Below are 24,234 nucleotides of genomic sequence, written 5' to 3'. Positions count from 1 at the left end.
AAAAAAATGAAGAAGAAAGGAAATTTATTGTCACGTAACTGAGAAATCAGGTTGACTTCAGGAAGCTCTTGACCAGTAGCTCAGATGAATGCACTAGGATGACTGTCTCTGGTTCCTAGTGCCACTTTGTTGTTTGCTCCGCTTGGGGCATCTTTTCCATGTTTGTCACAGTATAATAATTTGGCAGCTTCTGGGTTTGGTGCTTTCATGTACAAATCTAGCACAAAAGAGAATCCACTTTGCTTTTAGGATTAAAAAATAAAACAATCAAAATTAAAGACCAACCACTTGGAATTGATTCTCACATCCCTGATTACCCAAGTTGGATCTGTGTACTCAACCCTGAGCCAATTAGTGTGGCTTGGAGATGGGGTATGCTGCCTGACTTAAGCCAAACAGGAGCCACCCCCAGAGTCAAGAGCAGAGTCAAATCCATCCAAAATACATGCTGAGAATTTCGAGGCACTGTTAAGAAGGGGAAATGGGAAAACGATGCAGGGAAGCAACAAAAAATTTAAATAATCTGTTCCCTCGAGGACTCACAGTTGAGAACTTTCCAGTACCCAGTTGGTTTGTATACTCTGCTCCCTGGAGTCCTAGGAGTTCTTTAGTTGGACCTCAGGGTGAGGCAGTCTGCATTAGTACCATCCCCAGCCCCTTCCCTCTGACTAGCATCCCCAGCCCCTTCCCTCTGACTATCAACCCAGCCCCTTCCCTCTGACTTCAGTCAGAGCTAGTCCTCTAGTTGCTTGTTGGACATATTGGGCTCACATAGAAGATTTGATGTGAAGATAGTGCTTCACTGATGAAATGCAGTTTTAAGTTTTTTTTAACATTTATTTTCAAGAAACAGAGACAGAGCACAAGAAGGAGAGGAACAGAGAGAGAGAGGAAGACACAGAATCTAAAGCAGGCTTCAGGCTCTGCACTGTCAGCACAGAGCCCCATGCAGGGGTTGAACTCAGGAACTGTGAGACCATGACCCGAGCCGAAGTCCGACTCTCAACTGAGTCACTCAGGCGCCCCGATGAAATGCAGTTTTAAAACCACTCTCCCACATCAATATTATGGCAGTGGCAAAGTTATATACATTTTATACTTTTCCTCATTTTTTCTGATTCAAGTACTTATCCCAATTGCCATATTCCTCTTCTAAAAATAACAGAATGGAATCAGAATGTCATGAACACATTTCCTGGAACTTAGGTCTTAATGCTAAAATTTCCATTTCACAGGCTCTCATCTCAGGCTTCTGATATTTTGCTGATAGTAGTCATTTCATAGACATTCTTTCCATTCCCTGTTCCATTTACTCACTCAAAACACTTGAGAAAGATTTCTACCTCTCTAACACTTCTAAACACTCAATGCTAAGGTCATGAGTAAGCAAGTGAAATTCTTAACAGATGAGAGAATCTGCCAGTGAGTTCCACGATGTAGACACTAAAGCAAGTATTATATGGCTGTCCTTCCAATAATCCACTTGTTTACCTGGAATGAAGTAATTATACCTTATAGTTTAAAAATTAACACTTAAAGTAACAACAAGCCAAACTTTAACCCACGAGAAGACAAATGCCCCTTAACTTCATGCCAAAGTTGATGATAAGTTTATTATGATCTTGTATTTGGCGAATTTTTCTCTTTCTCTGCTAAATTGCTATCTCCTTCATGGTCTAGTCCATGAAATATAAAATTTGAAAAACTATCACAGTCAGTAGCTTTGAAGACTTCACATCTTGACATTGTATTTGTTTTTATTCACTTTACTTCCATCCCATTTCATCATAATGATGTATTTGAATTATAAAAAAAAAATCATCCCTAAAAAATATTTTCTGAGGAGCAGTTAGGGAATTCAAAATATTTCCTAAATTTTAGTCTTACACAGTGAGTGATATTCATATCATAAGTTTTTGTGGAAGATGCTATTATATAAATAATGTTATTTCCTCACCTAAAAATTGAATAAGAGTCATGAAAATAGGTGAGGATATATAAATATTTCAGATTCACATTAATATATTTTTATATTAGTTATCTTTGCTTTTTATTCGGTGCAATATTTTCCTTCGAATTTCCTGGAAACACACTCCATAGGCACTTTGTATACAGGGAATTTGGGGAAACAACAGCAGCAAGGAACTGAGGGAAGCAGGATTAGACAGAAGGTCACAACACAGACCCCAGGTTATCATGAGAGATCTTCACGTGGATGGGTCCCAATTTCAGGTTGCCCTAAATTGAGGCAGGGGTCCTGGCATCCCATGTTGACCAGTCACTGGACATACACTAACTCCCAGGTGGGAGGCCCACCTTGGGTAGGGCATTTGCAGCTTCAGCCAAGGGCAACGCCAGGAGAGGAGTGCAGCTGTTAGCTGCCCGCAGTCAACACTCTTCGAAGTTGGGGGAATGGATACCTTAGTTCTGAAGGGAGCATTCACTTACTTTACAATGCCCCCACTCTCCCCACCAGAAAGGAGGTGTAAGGGGTAGAAAGACAAGACTGTATTTAAGGAAGACTTCTGTTTCTGTTTTATACCTCATTTGCCACTCAAACAAATTGTTTCTTGTAACTTTGAATGCATGGTTGGATGAAGCAAAAGACATTTGTTGGTACAATGAAAGTATAAGTAATAAATGGTTGATAGAAAAAGAAAAACTTGTGGGAGGTTCACTTGGGCCTAAAAGGTTAATTATTGATTAGCATGTATGTGCTAAAAGAATATTAATAAAAAGGCATAGATACAAGGCAATGAATTCTAGAAGCTGACCTTTTGGGTATTTCTTAAGCAGGAAGGAAAGAGAGTAAATCACAAAGAAAATATATCATGTATTTCACTGATTTAATGGGCTAGTCTTGACCAGACGCTCCAAAAAATACCACCATCTATATAAATATATAATTGGTGAAGCCCATAATGACTATTTCATATATTATTTCTCATTAATTAAACAAGTTTCGGGTTTTAGTTTTGTTTTTGGTTGTTTTGGGGTTTTTTTAAAGTAAACTCTACACCCCAAATGGAGCTCGAACTCGCAACCTCAAGATCAAGAATCACATACTCCTCCAGCGAGGCCAGATGAGAGCCTCAAGGTTAGGCTTTTAAATTCTGTTGACTTCAAAAACAAATAATTAAAATCAAACTTTCTAACTCTGTGTCATGTTCACAGACTAAGTAATCCAGTATACAAAATAGAAAAAAAACACAGATATTAAATAAGGGATAGAAATTCCAATAGGGGATGGAGTGGTGTTCAAGGGCACAGGGAAAACTGAATGATGACCAGAAAGCAAAGTGCTTAACTCCAAGGAGTTCATTAAATGTATTTTTAACATCAAACTTCTTAAGTTTATTTATTGATTTTTTTGAAAGAGAGAGAGAGAGAGCATGAGCAGGGGAGGGGGAGGGAGAGAGGGAAAGAGAGAGATCCCAGGCTCTGAACTGTCAGCACAGAGCCCCACACAGCTCTCAACCCACAAACTGTGAGATCATGACCTGAGCCAGAGCCAAGAGTCAGATGCTCCACCAACTGAGCCACCCAGTCTCCCCTAACTATCAAACTTTTAAACCTGAGACAGTGTTTCTTTACAAACTACATTCTGATAATTTGGAATCGCTAAATGTGTGTATTACAAATGGTAGAAGCTTTAGAACTTTCTTCAAAACTGTACTTCTGTCAGTCACCCTTATTTCTCAGAAAAATAGCCCTCAAGTTCATTTTCTGCTTTCTTAAATTTATCCCTCGCTTTTGGTTTATCTCTCTCATTTCTCATGAAGATACTCCGTTTTCTTGTTTTCGTCACTAGGGAACAAGTAGGAAACAGCCTCATATATCCGTGGCCACTGGGGTAACTCTCTCATTGGCGGAAGCACTGGTTCTCTCAATTCAGATTGACACCATTACAAAATGACAGAGCACTCTCCCCACCGTCCCAATGTGTTAAGTTCACGAACGCTGAGGAGAAACTGTTGGCAACAAGACTAGCAATAGTAGAGGGTTACCCAGAGGATGGTATTTGGAAAGATGAGAAAGAGCAATCCACAGTCGTGTGAATTACCAAAGGCAAAAGAAGCAAAAAAAAAAAAAAAAAAAATAGAACACATATACAAAAATGACTTGACTTTAGTTAAGAACTCTGGTTAAAAAGAAAATTAGAAAACAGATTGTTGTCGAATCTGTTCTAAACCATTCTTATTTCCATTACCACAATAAACGAAAGCAGGTTGTAGTAGAAGATTAGAGTTTATTTTTTAATGCAGCATTGGTGGTGGTGTTTTGTTTTTGTTTTCTTTAGGGTTTTTTGTCTATGTGAATAAAGAGCCAGGCTGAAAGAGAAATCTTTTCTCTTTGAAGGTGCTCCTGGTCCATGAGTAGTACAGAATACAACCTATGTGCTTTTCTTTCTTTCTTTTTTTTTTTTTACCATATAACTAAGCCATTTACTTAAAGTGAACAGCACCAATGTATTTTAGTATATCCACAGAGTTGTGCCATCACTGTAATCAATTTAACAATATTTTCATTACCCATAAAAGAAACCACGTACCCTTTTGCCCTCATTCTGTTTTCCTCCACTAATCCACTTTTATTCTCTATAGATTTTCCTTGTCTACACATTTCGTAAAAATAAAGCCATATGATACATGGCCTTAATGACTGGCTTTTTTCATTTAGCCTAATGGGTTTTTTTTATTTAAATTCAAATTAATTAACATACAGTGTAGTCTTGGCTTCAGGAGTAGAACCCAGTGATTCATCTCATACAGACACCCAGTGCTCATTCCGACAAGTGCCTTCCTTAATTTCCCTCACCCATTTAACCCATCTGTCCACTGACCTCACCTCCAGCAACCCTCAGTTTGTTCTTTGTACTTGAGAGTCTCTAATGGTTTGCTTCCCTCTCTGTTTTTATTTTATTTTTGCTTCCCTTCCCCTATGTTCATCTGCTGAGTTTCTCAAATTCCACATATGAGTGACATCATATGGTATCTGTTTTTCTCTGACTGACTTATTTCACTTAGCATAGTCACCTCTAGTTCCAACCACATTGTTGCAAATGGCAAGATTTCATTCTTTTTGATCACCAAATAATAGTCCCTTGTCTATATATAGCACATCTTCTTTATCCATTCATTTGTCGATGGTCATTTGGGCTCTTTCCATAATTTGGCATTGTTGATAGTGCTGCTATAAATATTGAGGTGCATGTGCCCCTTCGAATCAGGCAAACTGGTGCAGCCACTCTGGAAAATAGTATGGAGGGTCCTCAAAAAATTAAAAATAGAACTACCCTACAACTCAGCAATTGCACTACTAGGAATTTATCCAAAGAGTACAAAAAAATTGAAAATCTATGTGTTCTTTAGTGAGTACAGACTGGTAAACAACATGAGCCTTACATTTAGTGCGTGTGTAAAGTTTAAACAAAGCCACCAATATAAAATCTGATTTTGAGAGGTGCCTGGGTAATTGAGTCCGTTAAACATCCAACTTCGGCTCAGGTCATGATCTCTTGGTTCGTGGGTTTGAACCCCATGCTGGGCCGTGTGCTGATAGCTCAGAGCCTGGAGCCTGCTTCGGATTCTATGTCTCCCTCTCTCTCTGCCTCTCCCCACAGTTGCACTCTGTCTCTCTCTCAAAAATAAACATTTAAAAAATATTTTTAAAAAACAAACTTGGGGGTGCCTGGGTGGCTTGGTCGGTTAAGCGTCCGATTTCGGCTCAGGTCTTGATCTCACAGTTTGTGGGTTCAAGCCCCATGTCGAGCTCTGTGCTGACAGCTCAGATCCTGGAGCCTGCTTTGGATCCTGTGTCTCCCTCTGTCTCTGCCCCTGCCCTACTCGCACTCTGTCTGTCTGTCTCTCTCTCAAAAATAAACATTAAAACATTTTTTTTAAACTTTCTTTTGACTGGAAAGATGGCTTTCCTAGAACTATTAAGGAAGCACAAGGAAGAGAGTTTGGTTTTTTTCTCTTAATAGGAGTTGTAATGTATAAATGCTACTGCAGCTATCATTAAAGCTTCATGTTATTCTTAGCTTAAGTAGCTGGCAAACTATATTATTGTCTGTTAAACCTGAGATGAGTAGAAGAGCAAATTATAGTAGGTCTGCTCCGAGCACTGTTGTTGAAGCCCTCTTGATTACACTTTAAGGCCTGCAGTACGTGTGGATAGTGCTCGATGGATTACACATCATGTCTTTATCTATTATCATTTTCAATCCACACAAAACACACCGTGACCTAAGCAGAGATGGTATCGGGCAAATTACAAAACTCACACAGGTCGGCCATGCCCGCCAGTTTTCACTAATCCTGCCCCTGGTAATTTAGTTCATGGAATATTGCTGTGTGACACATTTCCCTTTGCCAGTAATCATGGAAGTAATTGAATGCTGGACAAGCCTTATTTCTACAAATTTATAGTCAGACATTTTATTAACAGAGAATATAATACAGTACCTATATCAAGCGTGATGCCTCTAGCCTGCTGCGTGCTGGTTATGGCCCCTGGGAATTCCCAGGCTAGGCCAGTTTGTAAGAATCCTTATTCTGTTTGCCTACATAAAAAACCTGAAGGTTCTGTCATTTAAGCCACAGCCTAGGGGAGGCGGGGATGAGACTTGCCGGATATATCTTTTCTGGGCCCTTTCCCCAAAGCTTTGATCTTTGTATCACTACAAAGCACAGAGTATTTTCCAGGAGACTTAGCTCTAGCATAACTAGCCAGGTTTGGACATCACACGTATGCACCTTTCCTTTTCCAACTGTACTTGCGAACAATTTCTTGTTTGTGGCTTCCGCTGGTATGGGCAGAGCCTAGGGTTCGGAGAGTCTATCCTCCATGCCAGGTTGCTTAGTATTTTTGTCGTGGAAACGGGGCCATTTGCCCTGATTGCTATGTGCCCGAGCCATCTATCAGGCCCTCTTGCTTCCCAGCAGTCCACTGCTCTCCACGGTGTGCCTTGAAATCGTGCTTCAGTGTCCTTGCAAGGCTGTATCTGTCCTCACGGCTGGTGGCTGCCCCACAGCAGCTCGCCAAACCACATCTGCTCGGTAATCCTGTTGTCATCTGTCCTCACCTGCGGGGCTCTGGCATGACAGTCTATGCTAGGAGGCTGGCCGCATACCAACACATTACTGTTGATGATGATCCTGATTTGCCATTTACTCTTCAGCATTATTCACAAGTACGTGAGAAGAACCAGGTGGAGTTTTGTAATTCATCCCCGTCTCACAGCTGTGGGTTCGGGTTGCACATTACTACTTACTTCTGTTCTCTCCAAACCCTCATTTTGTAAACTCAGAAGCATGATGCTGTCTTAATGTTTTCCAGTTTCCGGGAAAGCATATTTATCTTCTTAATCTCATTGTATTCTTATATTCATTCCTTGCAACCTTAGGCAAGATGCCTGCCTACCCAACATCAGCTATCAATTTTGTGTTGTAACGTGAAGCCACAGACTGCCAGTGCTTTTTCTATACAGGCCTATGGAGCTCTACCCTGAACAGTATCTAAAACCTAGATGCCACCTGGTGATCCGCCAGTTGTATTGCTAACAACAACTAGAATTCTGTCAAACCAGAGTCGGTGCCCATTCAGTAACACCGTAGTTTTCACATTTCACTACTGAAAACATAGAGTACACTTCCGTTGTCTTCATCACAAAGTTACTTAGGGTAGTAATGGAATAGCATTCCAGGTGATCTTTCAGAAATTTAATTTAAAACATCCCCATGAGTGCTCACGTTATTTGTTGAGCTTCCTAGCATTTGAGTCAGCCCTACCGTGCGAAACCCCTCATCAGTTATGGGTAAGAAGCGTAGTTGTTTTGGCCTTCCACAAAGGACCTGTAAAGAAAGCAGAGGTGTCTTTGTCACTTAGCAACTATTAAGGTGTCAGCTGCTGCTGCTGCCTTAGGAGCAAGGCTTGGAGACACAGGTCAGCTTTCACAGTGCCTGCAAGGCCGGACTTGGAATTTTCACAAAGGAAACTGTGAAGCCAACATTTCAGCCAACATTTATGTCTAAGCAATGTGATAGACATTTTAATAGTCACTGTCTTCTATAATCTTGAAGGCAACCCACGGAATGTAATATTTTCTCTATGGTATAAATCAAGTAAATGAGCTTTGGAATGGTTTGGTACCAGTCCGGTTAGGCAGCTAGTCAGTGATGTGGGAAGTGAATACGACTGTGGGTCTTATGGGATCTGCTCTCCCCACCATGTCATCACTCCATTCCATGTTAAACTTTTTGTACAAGATCATTCCTGGCAGAAACTGTGACCCTCAGAAGACAGTCTCAGAGAAGTGGTACTATTGTTAAAAAGTAATTAATTAATTAATTAATCAACTCCAGTTTTCTTCCTACATTTTCAAATCATATAAAGAGAATTTAAGCAACAACAGCGGTAGGAGCATTTGTTAAAACCTCCTTTCCTTTTGTAACTACGGTCCCTTGCAGCCTCACTTTATCTGAGTCCTCTCATTTAAAACTTCACAAAACCCTCTGCTCTCTGATCTTCTCTGGCTTTTTGTCTTTAAAAAAAAAAAAAAGACACTATTCTCTTCATCTTACCCTTCTACTTTTCTACCTGTAACTCCAGTTCTGTCTCATTCACCACTTTCTTATTGAACAGCACAAAAGCCCAAAGAACCCGTAGGCACTAGTAGGACCTTCCCAGGAGCATGTTGAGGGGAGGGTATGGAGCGACTCGAGTAGATAGCCTGTACCAGCTTCAACAAGCAGTAAGATAAAACAAAGCTGGCAGTACTCATTTTTTTTTTTAATTTTAGAGAGAGTGTGTGTGTGTGCAAGCGGGGGAGAAGAGCAGAGGGAGAAAGAGAGGGAGAATCTTTTTTTTAAATTTTTTAAAATGTTTTATTTATCTTTGAGAGAGGAAGAGAGAGAGAGAGAGAGAGAGGGAGACAGCTTGAGCAGGGGAGGGTCAGAGAGAGAGAGGGTGACACAGAATCTGAAGCAGGCTCCAGGCTCTGAGCTAGCTGTCAAAACAGAGCCTGACCCAGGACTCGAACCCACAAACTGTGAGGTCATGACCTGAGCCGAAGTCAGATGCTTAACCGACTGAGCCACCCAGGTGCCCCATGAGGGAGAATCTTAAGCATGAAGCGGGACTCAATCCCCCTGACCCTTGGGATCATGACCTGAGCCAAAATCACGAGTTAGGTGCACAACCCGTTGAGCCACTCAGGCACCCCGGAAGTACTTATATATCAACAGCTTTTCTCCAGCAACAAATAAACCTAAGAACGACCATAGGAAGGACCTTTTTAACAGTCCACCACTTACTTGGAAAAATAAGAATCATATTGTGCTACTTATTCAATTCCATTTAAGTTTTAGCATTCCTCCTGATGCTTGCCTTAAAACTCTCCATGATAACCAATAAGTTATACCTCTGGGATGAGTTTGTCTGGCTTCTGCTAAAATTGTTTTCTATAGTTCTCATTCTTGTCATTATGGCCCAAAATATTTTATCTGAGAGGCTCGAGAGAGGGGGATTTTCAAGTACGACCTTAAGGTTTCCAGTGTGAATTGTCACACTAAAAAATGAAAACTCAGTTGTGAAAATTATACTTCTGTATTGGTTAAGTATTTCAGAAGAAGCTGGGTAATAACCAGAAAGTCTTGGTAGCATACAAAACTAAGCATGTACATAGCTCATGGTTCTTTGTGTCCTTTGGAGTTGGCTGGGCTGGGTTGCTGTGAGGATCTCAGCTGTTTCCTCCAGTGGCTGGGAATCAGCTGGGGGTTAGCCTGGGCTCCACTGGGACAGCTGATTTCTGTTCTCTATGTCTCCCATCTCTTCCTGCCTGGGCAAATTCTCTCAGCCATAGCAGAAGCACGAGAGAACAAACTCAGTGCAAGCATTGTTCAAGCCTTTGGTCACATCATGATCTCTAATGTTTCATTGACCAAAACAAGTCACATGACCAAACCCAAAGACAAAGAGTAGGGAACAACATTCTACTTCCTTATCAGGAGGGATTATAGAGGCACATAGCAACGGGCATGGGTGCTGAAAGAAGTAAAGGGTTGATGACATTAATAAGGTCTGCTACAGTTATATACTCCTATCAAAAGTTAGATAGTATTCATTCTGGTAGTATTAGCTCCAGATGAAGCGATCTTTTATTCATTGATGGCTGCATTCGCTCATTGTTCATTTAACACACAATATTGAGTTCTTTAGACAAGTGCTATTTAATAGAAATATATTGTGAGTCAATTTTCTAATAGCCACATTTAAAGAAGGTAAGAATAGGAGTGCCTGGGTGTCTCAGTCAGTTAAGTGGCCAACTTCGGCTCAGGTCATGATCTTGTGGTTTGTGGGTTTGAGCCCCATGTTGGGCTCTGTGTTCACAGCTTAGAGCCTGGAGCCTGCTTCAGATTCTATGTCTCCTTCTCTCTCTGCCCCTCCCTCGCTCACATTCTGTCACCTCTCTCTCTCTCTCAAAAATAAACACTAAAAAATATTTTAAAAAGAAGTTAGGAATAAACAGGCAAAATTATATTTAATAATATATTTTAATATAACTAAAAGATGATCATTCAAACATGTAATCAATATTGAAGTTATAAACATAGTTTATATTCATTTCTTTTTGCACCAAGTCTCCAAAATCTAGTATGTATTTTTCACTTACAGCACAACTCAGTTTGGACTAGTCACATTTCAAGTGCTAAAAAGCCAAATGTGACTAGTAAAGTTACAGGCTATGTATTGAACTCAGTGTTGAAGCTACAAGACGCCTGCCCCATGGATTTACAATCTAGAAAGAATTAACTTAAATGACGTGGCCACTTTATATCTTTTTCAGAAGTTTGGATTTGACTTTTCTGGGAAAACTACTATATTTACACCCCTGGGATAAAGAACTTCATGGCAGTTCTTTTCCAGTTCTAATCGTTCTCTACTCCTCATCCCTGTACAATCTCCCTAGCCTCCGTTAGTTGGAGACATGTCAACATGCCTTTTCAAAATCTCTTATGGAGAGCCATCACTGCGCTTCAAAGTCTGGCACAAAATAAGATATGGCTTTTTGCAAAATCAATATAGTAAAGGGATATTACCTGAGATCTTATTACTGGGTGGATAAATTTCCACATTATGACTTGCCCAGATAAGAGCTGAGAATCCTTCATGTTAGAAAAGTTGAATGGAAAAGTTATCTTTCTCAGTGGCTATCTGCTCTTAAAAAAATTAATAAAAAACCTGGGTGGTTGTAGAGAGTATATATAATAAAAGTAGATAAAAAGGAAAATATTGCTTCAGAAGCAGTGCAAGACATAAGAGGCAAAGAATGGAGAAAATGGGAAGGAAAAAAGGGAAATATTGACAGTATTTATCTATTCTTGACCTGATTAAGCTTATAACTGCCTAAAAGAACATTTTGACTTTTCCACACTAAACTGTCCAAGTAAGATTTATCAAAGAAGGTATTTTTAGAAAACAATTATTGTCTTTTGAAGTTACAGATAAAGGGTATGGCAGGAATAGGGAGATAAGCTATTTTCTTTGCAATCTAAAGAAAAACCTCTAATGTTTCTTTAAATATTTAGGCATAGCTTAAAGAATTGAAAAAGGTCTCTTTTAAATGCTCTGAATCACCTCATGAGTTCTTTTCTCTTTTTAATCCGGTTCTGCATATTGCTTCTCTTCTCCATGATGATTCATTGCCTTGATTGTGTAACCCATTGATAGCGAAACCACTTTGGGCAAATTCCTCATGCTCCTTTGTTCCTCTGGCCACATGGCAGGTCCTAGTGATGGCAGTTGGAATAACCCCCTTGAGGAACCCAGGGCACCTTTGGCTTTCATCACTCATTGCATCCCAACAGCAGATACCTTCAGGAGTTTGGGATGATGCAGTGCAGAGAACAACATACTGGATTTTAAGCTCTGAGATAGTATACAAGATTTTAAGCTCAGAAGATGGTACTGAAAACTATAGTTTGGTCAATGTTTTCATACTCAACACTTTAGAAAATAACAATGATTACATAGAAAAGGGAGTCCAGATTATATGGCAGGCCTTTTTACACTTTAAGTTACAAAAACATATTTGTGAGTGTTCTCCAGTTTTTCATGAAGCATTTAAATCAGAACAACACCATTTTCTTATGTATAAGTGACAAAGGATCATTTCAATCATTCCAAGAAATATTTCTCACCACCAACTGATGCACCAGATACATTCTCTCCCTTCCCCACTGCCCCCACATCTGACATTCTTGCTTTTAACATTGAAATATTTTGGGTCACTTCCTTTCATTGAGATATTTTCAGGTAGGAATTTAAAATCAATTGAAAAGAGTCAATCCTAGTAAACTTAGATGGCAACTTAGTGATTTATGAATTGGTGGTTAATGAATGAAAAAAAAAGTCAGCTGCAATAGGATGGACATCATGCAATAGATGTCAGGAAGTGTACAGGGATTTGGATTAGAGTGAAAGACTAGGAAGGTTGGCATCAAAGACATCATCATTAATTCAGTCACAGAGAATGGAAAGGGTTCTCTTCAACATCCCCTAAAGTCACTATACTAAAGAATAAAAAGAGTTGCTGGTGGAATGGGGAGTTAGGGAGGGGGGTGTGTGTGCATGTGTATATAAAAGCTTGAGAATTGACTTGAAATGGTTTAATGAAGTCAATGAATAAGTTGTGTGCTTGCAAATTATCTAAGAACCTTTATATCCCCATGGCTTAAAACAAAGAAGGCACACCACAACTATTTATTGCATGAACAAATGAATGAATGTTATCTCCTTACATAAATTTCAGTGACTATGGTTTTACTTTTTTTCTAGATATTAAGCCCCTATTCATAGGGAAGAGTATCTAAGAATTGGGCAGTCTTTCGAATACAACCATTGGTACCCTTTCCCTGGTGCCATTGCTCAAAGTCCGGAAGGAGTCCCATCATCTGCAGAAATAGAGGCCAGAGCTACATGTAGGTGACAAAATAGGGCCACGGTTCTCATCTGGTTTCAAACCTTAACTCCAGTGCCTTCACTGTGGCCCAAACAGAGAAGTATAAAAGAGAGGAAATGGAGGTCTAATCCATCTATCCTGATTAATTATACTATATATCTCTCCCTCCCTAAGAAAACTCCATGCCAATTTTATGATTAGGTTCAGAGACCTTCTGGATCTTCCTTTAGCAAAGCCAAGATATTAACATCTTCCTTAAAAAGATCTTTTCCAATCATTGGATAAATATAAGGTCTACATTTAGGACCAGGAGAGTTTTACTCATTCAGTAAACAATCATCAAGCATCTCTTCCTTGAAATAGATTTGTCTCCTGTAAGTAAACCACTCCTCAATATATCTGTAGTAGTGAGCTTTGTTTCCTCTATCATGATTATCTTTTTGTAGTTGCTAAGATATATTGAACATAATAGAAGTGGAAAAAAGCTTAGAATTCTAAAAGTCTGTATGTAATTCTATACAATACTTATTCTATGATAAACAGATACAACTTTAGAATATTTATATTCTGACAGCACTTATATTTTGTTTTTCTGCTTCTCTTTCCTCTAACTACCCTCCCTGTTAATTAATACTTTATCTGATTTGGATGCAGGGTGTCAGTTGAAGATCTGGAATTCATTGATATAAAACTACCATCAGACTACAAATGGAAGTCCAGATTAATGAACAAGTTTCCAAGTGTGTGTGTATGCCTGTGTGAATATAAAAAGGACTTCTCGAGAAATTCTAGAATGATAGACTTTGGGACACTGGAAATGCTTTGAAGGCATATATTCAGTGATTCTCAGCTCACCTGGGGAACTCACAAGATTCCATTTTCCCACTTTAGACCAATTGAACTAGCATCGTTCAGGATGGGGCCTGGGCATGAGTACTTTTTTAAATCCATGTATATTCTAATATGCAGCCAGTGTTTAAACACCTTTGGTTTGGGTGGACCTCTTTTCATATGGGTAGAAAAATAAAAACCCTTTGGATAGGAACTGTGTATCTTAGGCCATTAGAGTCTGAATTAGAAGCCACATTACCTAGCTGAATTTCAGAGTGATTTCTGTAATAATCCAGCATTAATATCTTTTGTTAGTTTGGACTTGTTTGAACTCTCCCTTGAGAATATTAACAGAAGAAATCAAGTTTCTTAATTTTTCATTTTTTGTGGTCAAATAGACTTAAGACAAATGTCGACCATGCTGTGGATAGTATAAATAAACACAAGAGTTTCCTACATGTCTCAGTGTCATTGACCTTGACTTCCACCAAAACTAAGTTAGTCTTGGGGCACCTGGGTGGTTCAGTTGGTTAATCACCTGACTTCGGCTCAGGACATGATTTCACAGTTCATGGGTTTGAGCCCCGCATCAGGCTCTGTGCTGACAGCTCAGAGCCTGGAGCCTGCTTCAGATGCTTTGTCTCTCTCTCTCTCTCTCTGCCCCTACCCTGCTCATGCTCTGTTTTTCTCTGTCTCTCAAAACTGAATAAACATTAAAAAAATTTTTTTTCAAAAATAAGTTAGTCTTTGATTGTGAAGAGTTTTGGAACACATTTATAACTTTAATTTTTTACGAGTCCAGAAGATATCTCAAGTCATTTTAGCACAGGTAGACCCATTTTTGAACTTACCATATAAAGTATGTGTAACTCACTTCCTAAGAAACATTGTAAGAAAACAGCCCTGATAACACGGCTCATAGTTAGCAGTGTTAAGATAGAGAGAGTTAAACATTTTCCTGTTCTTTGACATCATCTTTCTGTATGTATATATCTGTTGAGCCCATCAAAGTCTAAAATATTTCAATTCAGCATAAAATTGCAGTACCAATTGTTATATAGCATATATTTTATCTTGTGGAGAGATGGAAAAGCATATCTAAATACATCATGCCTGTGCTCCAAAGTAATGCAAATCTTCTGTCTTGCCAGTTCCAGAAATAAATGACAATGATAGTAGATAAAGGCTAGAAACATTTTTCTCCTCTGCACTCATGCAAAATCTTGTGTGCAGTGATCATCATCAGGCATTAAGCATCTGCTCTAAGCCAGACAGTCTACTATACGAGCAGAGGAATGTTGATGGCATAGTCTGTACCCTCGACTTTTATTAATCAAAAGCAAATAAATAAACAAATACAGTTTAATGGAGGAGGGAGTAAAGTGCAAACATGTAACTAAGAAAAAGCTTCTAAGTACAAAGATATCCTATGAATCATAAGTAGAGCTCTGTACACTCACACAACTTTCAACCAATAAAAGTGTCTAGTATTTACTGAATTAGATTGTTGGACTGAACATTTATGTCTATATCTTATTGGAATTGTGTGTGATCTGTACTAATTATGACTGTAGTGCAAAGAGCAGAGGAATTCATGAATAGCAGGTATTTTAATGATCACTTTTTAAAAAGACCTAAGAAACTGCCCATGGGAGAACCATTGAGTAAAGAAGATAAGTGTGTTGGAAGGAACAGGATAGAAGGCAGCCTGTGGTGAACCCCATAAGGCACTGGTGGAATTTACTACTGAGAATCTGAATTTTTGCATTATAAGCCCAAGAGTTAGACTGAAGGAGATGACACCATTCTGGTCAGACTTTGAAAGGACTGAACTACCTGAATTAGATGGTCAGTGATTGAGGACCACTCCACCACTGTGTCCAAAGCATCAGTGTCCTTTGTGACCTTTACCTAGACTCTTTCTGACCTGGGAGTCACTGGGGAAGCTGACCACTAAACATGGGTGGACATGAGGGATGTGCAATCCAGACCAAAGGGAAGTCTGAAGAATCTTCTAAATAAGTAACTTCTACAGTTACAGGGAGATCTTGATCAGCACTGGCAACTTCTGATTCCTGAATTTTCCCTCCTTCACTCTCAAAGCTAGAAGTGCCTAAGCCATGTGCCACAGAACTCTAGGGTGCTTTGTAAGAATTGTTTTGTGGAAGATGGATCATCTGAAAGAGAAAACAACATTGTAACTAACTGCTGCTGTCATCTAGCCATCCCCTTCATATTATAATACAATTTTAGCTTCTCTAATCACATTCCAGTCCTGTCTCTTAGTAATGCCATTATTTCCAGATCTCCTTAATGGAGAATTGGGAGTTCCCAAACTTTTTTATTGAAAACATCGCAGAAGCTTGATCTTCTTGGGATACTCATACATGTCTTAGGCGAGTTGGCTTTTACTTGTTTAAATTTTGATTGCTTTTACAGGGTGTTCTAACCTTTGAGCTAGACCTAGGTATATAAAAAAAGCCTTTTGCATTTTTATGCATGATTGAGAGGAAAATCTACATAAGGCATACATAAATGGGCAATCCATTGGATTTTTTTAAGCACTCTTGTAAACATCTTTATCCCATGTGTTTTTAAAAATTGTACTACAGCATTATAGAATGGCAATACCATCCATTGGCAAGCACATACGCTTAACAAAGGAATCAATTTTTAAAGAAATACAAAAGGATTGTCCTATAATTACAGAACATGTATGAATTTTCATGCAAAAGGACACCTAATCTTATCAATAGATCAAGCAATTAACAAATAAAACAGAAATGTTTTACAAGTGAAGTACTTTACAATTGTAAATCATTTCCCCCTCAAACAGGAAAGAAGCATGTGTAAAGAAGAGGAACATAAGAATCTGTCCTTCCTTCGTGTAGTTAGGCTCATCTTTTATTTATATAAAGAGGAGCAAAATAAACAGGGACACTTCAGCCTACCCCATGGAATTTAATTTATAGAAAAAAAAAGAAAATCATGACTATACCCTGGTAGAATTTCTTATTTTGCTTGAAAAGCAGTTGAATATTAAATCATGAATCATTGCTTTCCTAAAATATCTTTTTAATACCCTGGGAGAAAATTGCAAAATAGCCTGCTCTCTGATTTTTAGGACAACTATCTGTAGTGATTCTCAAAATGCATTTCATGAAGAAATGTTTCTTTCTTTTTAGTTCTTTCTTTTTTTAAAAAAATTTTTACAAACTCCCTAATAGATCCAATACCCTGAAAAAAATAGAAGATATTTATAACTGAACAACAGGCCTATAGAAACCCAAAGGCAATTATCTCTTGTATAAATATCCCTTAGGCAAACTGCAGCTAATACGTAAGAAACAGAAGGTTAAGCCTGCTCAAGAATTTTATTCAGGCAGAGAGTCTACATTGTCTACTCTTGTATTTCTTGGCTTCCTCTCCTTCTAGGTCCCCTCAGTCCTAATTTTGTTTCCCATTCCCCGACTTGGAAAACATTATCTGGCCACAGCTAACAGTCAGAAGCCCTTAGAAGCCTGCTTCCTTTGTCCTCCAGCTTAGAGAATATGCCCATAGCCCCACTGTTTCATTGCTTTTGGGGCTGCTCATGTGTGTTCTCATTTTAGGCTACCCTAAGAAACACTTTTTTCATTTTGGATAATGTCAGTTTATAGCATAGGCTAAAGTTTCATACCTACCTTTGAGTATTGGAAATTCTTTTTACGGTTTTCAGGTGAATATCCAATAACTAAGAATTACTTTGTACTTGGGGTAACTATTTTCCAAAATAATCAGTCTCTACCAAAAAAGACTTAGCTGCTAATTATTTAAAGTATCGAATTCTTACTTACATGTTTCAAAGTTAAAGATTTCTAAAGAAAACTTTTATATGTTTGAAAAAAATGACGGTGAAAATTGCCAGCATGATGTTTTCGTGTTTGTCCACATAGTTCAGGGCTTATCTGAAGTTTGTCCATGTCATGTGGATAAACAGCTCCTGTATAATTAATCTGCAAATTCCCTAGGATTGTGATCGGAAACAAAATTTCATTTTTTTTACTTCTATTATTTTCACATAATAAGTTTCCCCATATTCATTTTTAACCTTTAGACAAGTGATAAGTATCCACTGTGTGAGATAGAAGGACCTTCAATCTTTTAAAAAGGAATCACAGTAGAAATATCAATAGTACTATCATTGAATACCTTCTGAACCCCTCCTACTCACATAGCATTGTTAGAGGTTACAGAGAAATATGACATTTCTTTATTTTCAATGTACTTATAAGTAACTCAGAAAATAAAATATATGAAAAAATAATCACACATTTTGGCTCATGGTTCAAGAGTTATTGCAAGGCAATTATTCATTCAACAAATATTTATTGAGTCCCTACTATGTGCTAAGCATTCTTCTTTATGCTGAGTTTTTAAAACATGAGTGTATTTAAACACAGAAATGATCTTTGTCCTCTAGAAAAATGAGGCTGGAGAGTTAGGCAGGGAGTGGGTGATGTGAGGTCTTGTTTTTTACCCTTAGGACAATGGGAAGGCATTGAAGGTTTCTAAACAAGGGATTGATGTGATCCATTGTGTATTTTTAAAAGATCACTCTAAATGCCATGAGGAAAATATTGGAGGGAAACAAAATGTGAAATGGGAGATGAAAAATCTAAGTAGCATTCCAAGTAACAAAGTCTTAGTGATGGTAGTGATGGTAGTGAAGCAGAAGGAAAAGGAGGATATGGAGAGAAAATGGACAAAGCAAATAGATTTAAAAATTACTTAGGAAATAAAATCTAAAGAATTTGATGATCCGATACTAGGGCTGAAGGAGAAAAGAAGGATCAAATCTACTCTGATTCCCTTTAAAAACTTTGAGAATCTTTGTTTCTGGCTTCTCCAATATCAACTGATACTGATGGTGCTGTTTTAAACAATCAGGAACATTACAGGAAAGCTGTGTTTGAGAGGAAGGTCTTTATGAGTTTGGTTTTGAACAAATTCAGGTTGCAGAGCCTTCAAGACATCCAAGTTGAGATACCAACTATTCAGTTAGAAATAAAAGTCTGGAGATAAGAGAAGAAAATGTTAAACTAAAGATTTGAGAATCATAATGAAATGATAGCATGATATACCTTGGTGAACTTTTATTAGTACGTATAGTGAAAAATAAAGTGGTTTAAATTAGGGTTCTTTCACTATAAATTAGAAGAGTCTGGAAATGTATCATGGGGGAAGGGAACTTGATCTTTAAAAAAAAAAGAGTACAGGGGCTAAGTGTCTGACTTCAATTCACGTCATGGTCTCGTGGTTTGTGGGTTTGAGCCCAACATTGGGCTCTGTGCTGATAGCTCAGAGCCTGGAGCCTGCTTTGAATTCTGTGTCTTCTCTCTCTCTGCCCCTCCTCAGCTCATGCTCTGTCCTCAAGAATAAGTATGAGATTTTTTTGAAAAAAAGAATATAAGTAAGAGGAGAGAAGTAGAGATGAATGAATTGGTGGACACACAAAAACATAAATAAATTGCAAAGGTTTTTTTGGTTGCAAATAATAGAGGATACCAACCCAGATTGACTTAATTTAAGAAAAAAAAGTCTATAAATTCACACATAACTAAAAGTCCAAACTGAAACAACATGCTCAGGACCCAGCTCCCCTTTTTCTATCTCTCAGCTCTTTCCTTGGTGTTGACTTGAGCTCTGGCTTAAGTCATCTCAACCATCCCAAGATGGTTTCCAGCAGTTACAAATGTTACATGTTCACATGGTCAGCCCAGCAAAACAACAACAACAACAACAACAACAACAACAACAACAACAAAAAGCTGTTCTTTTACGTAATAGGTCAAGGAAAACCCCAGAATGGAGATCATTAACCTCTTAAGGTCATGTGCTTATCCCTAATATTATAGGTAAAGATTGAGATATATAGGTTATCTTAGGCTACTTAAGGTGCACCCCTGGATTGGAGACAAACCCTCCCACCAAACCATGTAGAGTGTTAGGGAACAGGAATAGACTAGAAGAATGTATATAGGGAGACTGAAATGCCAAGTTAAGGACCTTGGACTTAACCCAATAGACCAAAGGGACCTCTTATATTTTGAGCAAAAGAGGGATCTAATGAAATGTTTTAAGAAGTTAAGTCCTAAAGCACTATAGGACATACTGAAATGTTTAAGAGAAAAAGAATCTATTGGAGTCTACAGCAATAGTCTAGGAAAGATATAGTGAAAGCCCAGATTGTGATGGAGTATGAAACGTTGATAAAGGGGCACCTGGGTGGCTCAGTTGGTTAAGCATTCGACTTAAGCTTAGGTCACAATCTCACAATTGGTGAGTTCGAGCCCCATAGGGCTCTCTGCTTGTTAGCACAGAGCATGCTTCAGATCCTCTCTCTCTCTCTCTCTCTTTCTACCCTTCCTGGCAGGCGTGCTCTCTCCCCCCCCCCTCAAAAATAGGTAAACATTGAAAAAAATGTTGATAAAGAAGACAGTAATGAAGTGATGGATGGAACAATATTTCAAAGAAACCACAATTCACAAGATAATAAGAGTGAATTCTGATAAGGAATTTCAAACTCTTCCACCAAGAAAGACTACAACTAATGCGAGAGCTTTGGCTTGTAGCAAAGATGAGATCCTTTTTTCAACCATGATATTGCACCCTCTTCCAAGCCCAGCTCTAAAATAGGGTTTCCATTTCATTTTGTTTAATTAGTTACCATCATCCTGTGACCCATCATTCCCTGCATGTACAGCTTTTCTAGAAGTGAAAAAGAAGACAAGTTCCACCCTCTGTCAGAATGAGGGCTGTCTTTGACTAAGAATCAGAACTTGCAGATTATAATGTAAAAAGATCCATATCACAACAATTACAACAGTGGCATTTAGCTTTTAACAAATGTGTTTTGAACACTTTGTCAACCTGCAGTAATCTAATTAGCAAGCACCAGAAAACCCAATGAGTTAAAGAAGTCCAATTCCATAGGAAGCAGTTGGTAGTGTTGGTTCAGTTGCTCATCGATAGCAGGACCTATATCTTTGTGTTTTTCTCAATTTTCATTGTGTTTTGATTCATGGTGACAAGATGACTTCTTTGCCTTCAAGGAGTGTATCCTCAGTGAAGGCAAGCAGTTGTGTGGACTAGAGAAGAGGGACAGGAATCTTTCTATTCATCAATAAAGCAAAAATTTGCCTGCATTTCTTACCCAGCATACTTTTTACAGCTAATGGGCCAGAATAGAATCATGTAACCATTCTTAGGGAGACAGGGAAAGCGAACATTTGATTTGATTTTCTGTTCTCTATGTATGAGACATAGAAGGAAGAAGAAAGTTGAGCATAGTTTTTGGGTGGCCAACCATTAGAATCTTCCATGAAAAACTGTACAGTGTACTCTGTGTTTACACTCTTGTCATTTTGTATTTGACTTTGTATTTGACTTGATTTCTCTGTCTTTGAGGAGAATATTTTCATGAGCTATTACCAGTTTTAAAAATAGATGTTTTATTCTCTTTTCCCATTAGCCACTACCAGTGTCTGCTTAACTTACTCAGCAAAGATGCTAGGATCCCTGAGTAGGCAACACAGATTGACTAGAAAGGATGTTATTTTTGTTTATGTCTAGTTATCTTGGCAAGCATTACCCACATGAAAGAAAATATAGCAGAAGTAGCAGATGATTCCACTGGGATTTTGTAAAAGTATCACATTTTATCGTTCATGGGGTGTGATAGAGTCTCATGTAAGGATATATTTCTAAGAGAACTCATCAACCTCAACTTAGAAAGAAATCCAGCGTGAAAATCTAGCATCTGCATATCAAAGATAAAATTAGTAATCCACTTGATGCAACGTTGAGAAGAAACAGTCAATGAAAGCAGTATGAATTCCACCGGAATCCTACACAGGCAGCAGCATCATGCAACCCTGACTTCACAATGACATGAAATTTTAAATGACAACTGTGCTAAATCAGGGAGCCGCAAACCCAGGCCAAGTTTAAATTTAGTAACGCTGCCAGTTTACTGAAAATAACCTTCTCCATAGCAGATTCTCTATAAATTTCAGGTGACCGACTACTTGTCTTTCTGTTCTGTTCAGAGATAATCAGGGACCCAGAGGCTCCAGCACTGGTGTCTTCTCTTCTCGATGGCGTTTCTGGTGTCCACTTCCGGAGTCTCCTTGGCCAGCCTTGAAACACTTGGAAATTAGACAGTCTACTGCATATATTCTTAAAAATTTCCACCGTACGTGCTCAGAATTTTCTGAATAAGCAGAAGGATTTGAAGGTAAGTGAATGTTGCAAGTCACTCACATTGTTGTGTAATGCTTAATTACATCCAACTGAATATTTAATGTATTTAACAAAATATCTAAAAGTAAAAGCAGTTGTTGAATATAAGGAAAGTAGCCATCTATGTGCAACTCCACAGCAAAAAAGGAAAATCAAATACAACGTTTAAAAGTTGTTCTATGTCATGTAACTAAATACAAGCAAGGTGTGGTGGTCATCTTGATAACTGACAATCAGTTTCACACAAAAAAACATGATAATCACAGTGGCTCTCAAATGGTAATGTGCTTGAGAGTCACTTGGGGTGGGGAGAGGGTCTGTAAAATTCTGATTCCTGGGTATATTTCACAGAGAGTCGATTCAGTGGGTCTCAGATGTGACCCAGCAATCTGAATTTTTACTTACTCACCCTCCAAATGATCCTGATGAATGTGGGTCTTGGACCTTTAGGAAATGCTGAAGTTGGCATTCAAAACAATATTCTTCTGGGGCACCTGGGTGGCTCAGTTTGTTAAACGTGCAACTTCGGTTCAGGTCTTGATCTCGCAGTCTGCAGGTTGGAGCCTTGCATCAGGCTCTGTGCTAACAGCTCAGAGCCTGGAGCCTGCTTCTGGTTCTGTGTCTCCCTCTCTCTCTCTGCCCCTACCCAACTCGTGCTCTGTCTCTGTCTCTCTCTCTCTCTCTCTCTCTCTCTCAAAAATGAACATAAAAAAAACAATATGCTTCTAATGTTCCAACTTTATATTAAATGGGGTTTTATGTTTCCTTCAGCTACAAGAATAAATAAGGAAGACACATTTAGCACAGAGGTGCTAAATTACTGTTCTTTTTGACTCCCCCTCCCCCAAATTGAATTGTTAGTTCTCTTTTAATCCTCCTTTTTTCAAGTTCAGCATGATGGGCTTGGCTCGGTCCCAGGGCTCCCTATCTCGCTTGCATTGGAAGTGTGCTGTCATTGCTGTCCTTAACCAGTTCTCTGTTCTCTGTAATATTTTAATTTATTCAGATGTTTATGCTTAGCGGATCAATTCTAAGAACCATCTAGAAGATAAGAGTAATGCATTATTACCAGAATTGGCTAAGTATTCTTTATCTTTGAAGGTTATTTTCTTTTCCTCTTAATTTGGGAGACTCAGCCTTAGATTTTTCAAAAGAACAGGTTTGCTTAATACATCATTAGCTACTCATTTTCCTTTGCAGATAAAACCTTCTGTGTCATGTGATACCTTTATAACAGGTTATATGCACATTTATTGAATATCACTTTATTATACTTCTTGATCTCATTTAACAACTTCTTCTTTACTATGTGCAATTTTAAGTTTATGAAAAGTTTGCTTTTCTTACTCCAGTGATTAAAGTGATTAGTAGAGACATATTCAGAACAGAAAGTATGAGAATCCCTTAAAGGTACAACATGATATCATTTTCACAGTGAAGAGTGAAGTTTTTAATTAAAATCCTTTGATTGAATTTTAGGTTTATAGACTTTTTTTTTTGCTCTATCAGTCTTTGTGTGCAGATGTTCATATTGTATAGAATTTCTCGTCAATAAAATATTTAAGTGGCAAAAATAAACTCTTAATTAAAAAAAAGTATATCCCTGTATTAGCAATTAGCTTCACATATTAGCTATTAGTATTACACAAAGAAAATGAATCTAGGCATGATTAAACAAAGTAATACTTTTTTCAACAGAAATTAGATCAACTGTAATCATGAATTTTTACATGCATTTGTTGTCAGTATTGTTCTCAATAAGCAGTGCTCTCATTGCCATATCTGATGAGAAAATCCTAAAATTTATAGCACCCAAATTGTGAAATCCTCAAATATGTACTATACAAGTTCAATGAAGCTCTCAAACAAGATTTAATAAGGCTTTTAGTGCCAATCTTCTGTAATATTGTTATTTCAGAGAAACATAGAAACCAATCTTCTGCTCTTCCTTTTTTGTTTTCTTTTTCTTTTTTCCTTCGCAGAGGAGCAGGTGGAGAGAGAATGAAATTGTGTCCTCAAGTGAGTCACATTATCTTTGGCATATTTGTCTTAAGTTGTGGCTCCCGAAAGAAAACGTACAGCGTAGTTTCAGGGAACCTGAGTGAGACAGCCTTCCATACTTGGGAAGTAAAATACACAACAAAAGAAAAAATTAT

The 24,234-nt window shown here is 38.3% G+C and overlaps 1 protein-coding gene across 2 annotated transcripts in view; it reads left to right on the top strand.

Moving 5' to 3' along the window:
* HS3ST5 (heparan sulfate-glucosamine 3-sulfotransferase 5) overlaps positions 1-24,234 on the top strand; it is a 255,489-nt gene that overhangs the window by 81,514 nt on the left and 149,741 nt on the right. For both annotated transcript variants that reach the window (XM_029945533.1, XM_029945532.1), the window contains exon 2: positions 21,886-22,073. The gene's annotated coding sequence lies outside the window, so the exon portion shown is untranslated. The remainder of the gene's footprint in view (positions 1-21,885; positions 22,074-24,234) is intronic.

The sequence above is a fragment of the Suricata suricatta genome, chromosome 7, assembly GCF_006229205.1.
Source record: "Suricata suricatta isolate VVHF042 chromosome 7, meerkat_22Aug2017_6uvM2_HiC, whole genome shotgun sequence".
Classification (NCBI taxonomy): domain Eukaryota; kingdom Metazoa; phylum Chordata; class Mammalia; order Carnivora; family Herpestidae; genus Suricata; species Suricata suricatta.
Note: the sequence above shows the minus strand (reverse complement) of the source record. Positions and strands in the feature narration are given on the sequence as shown.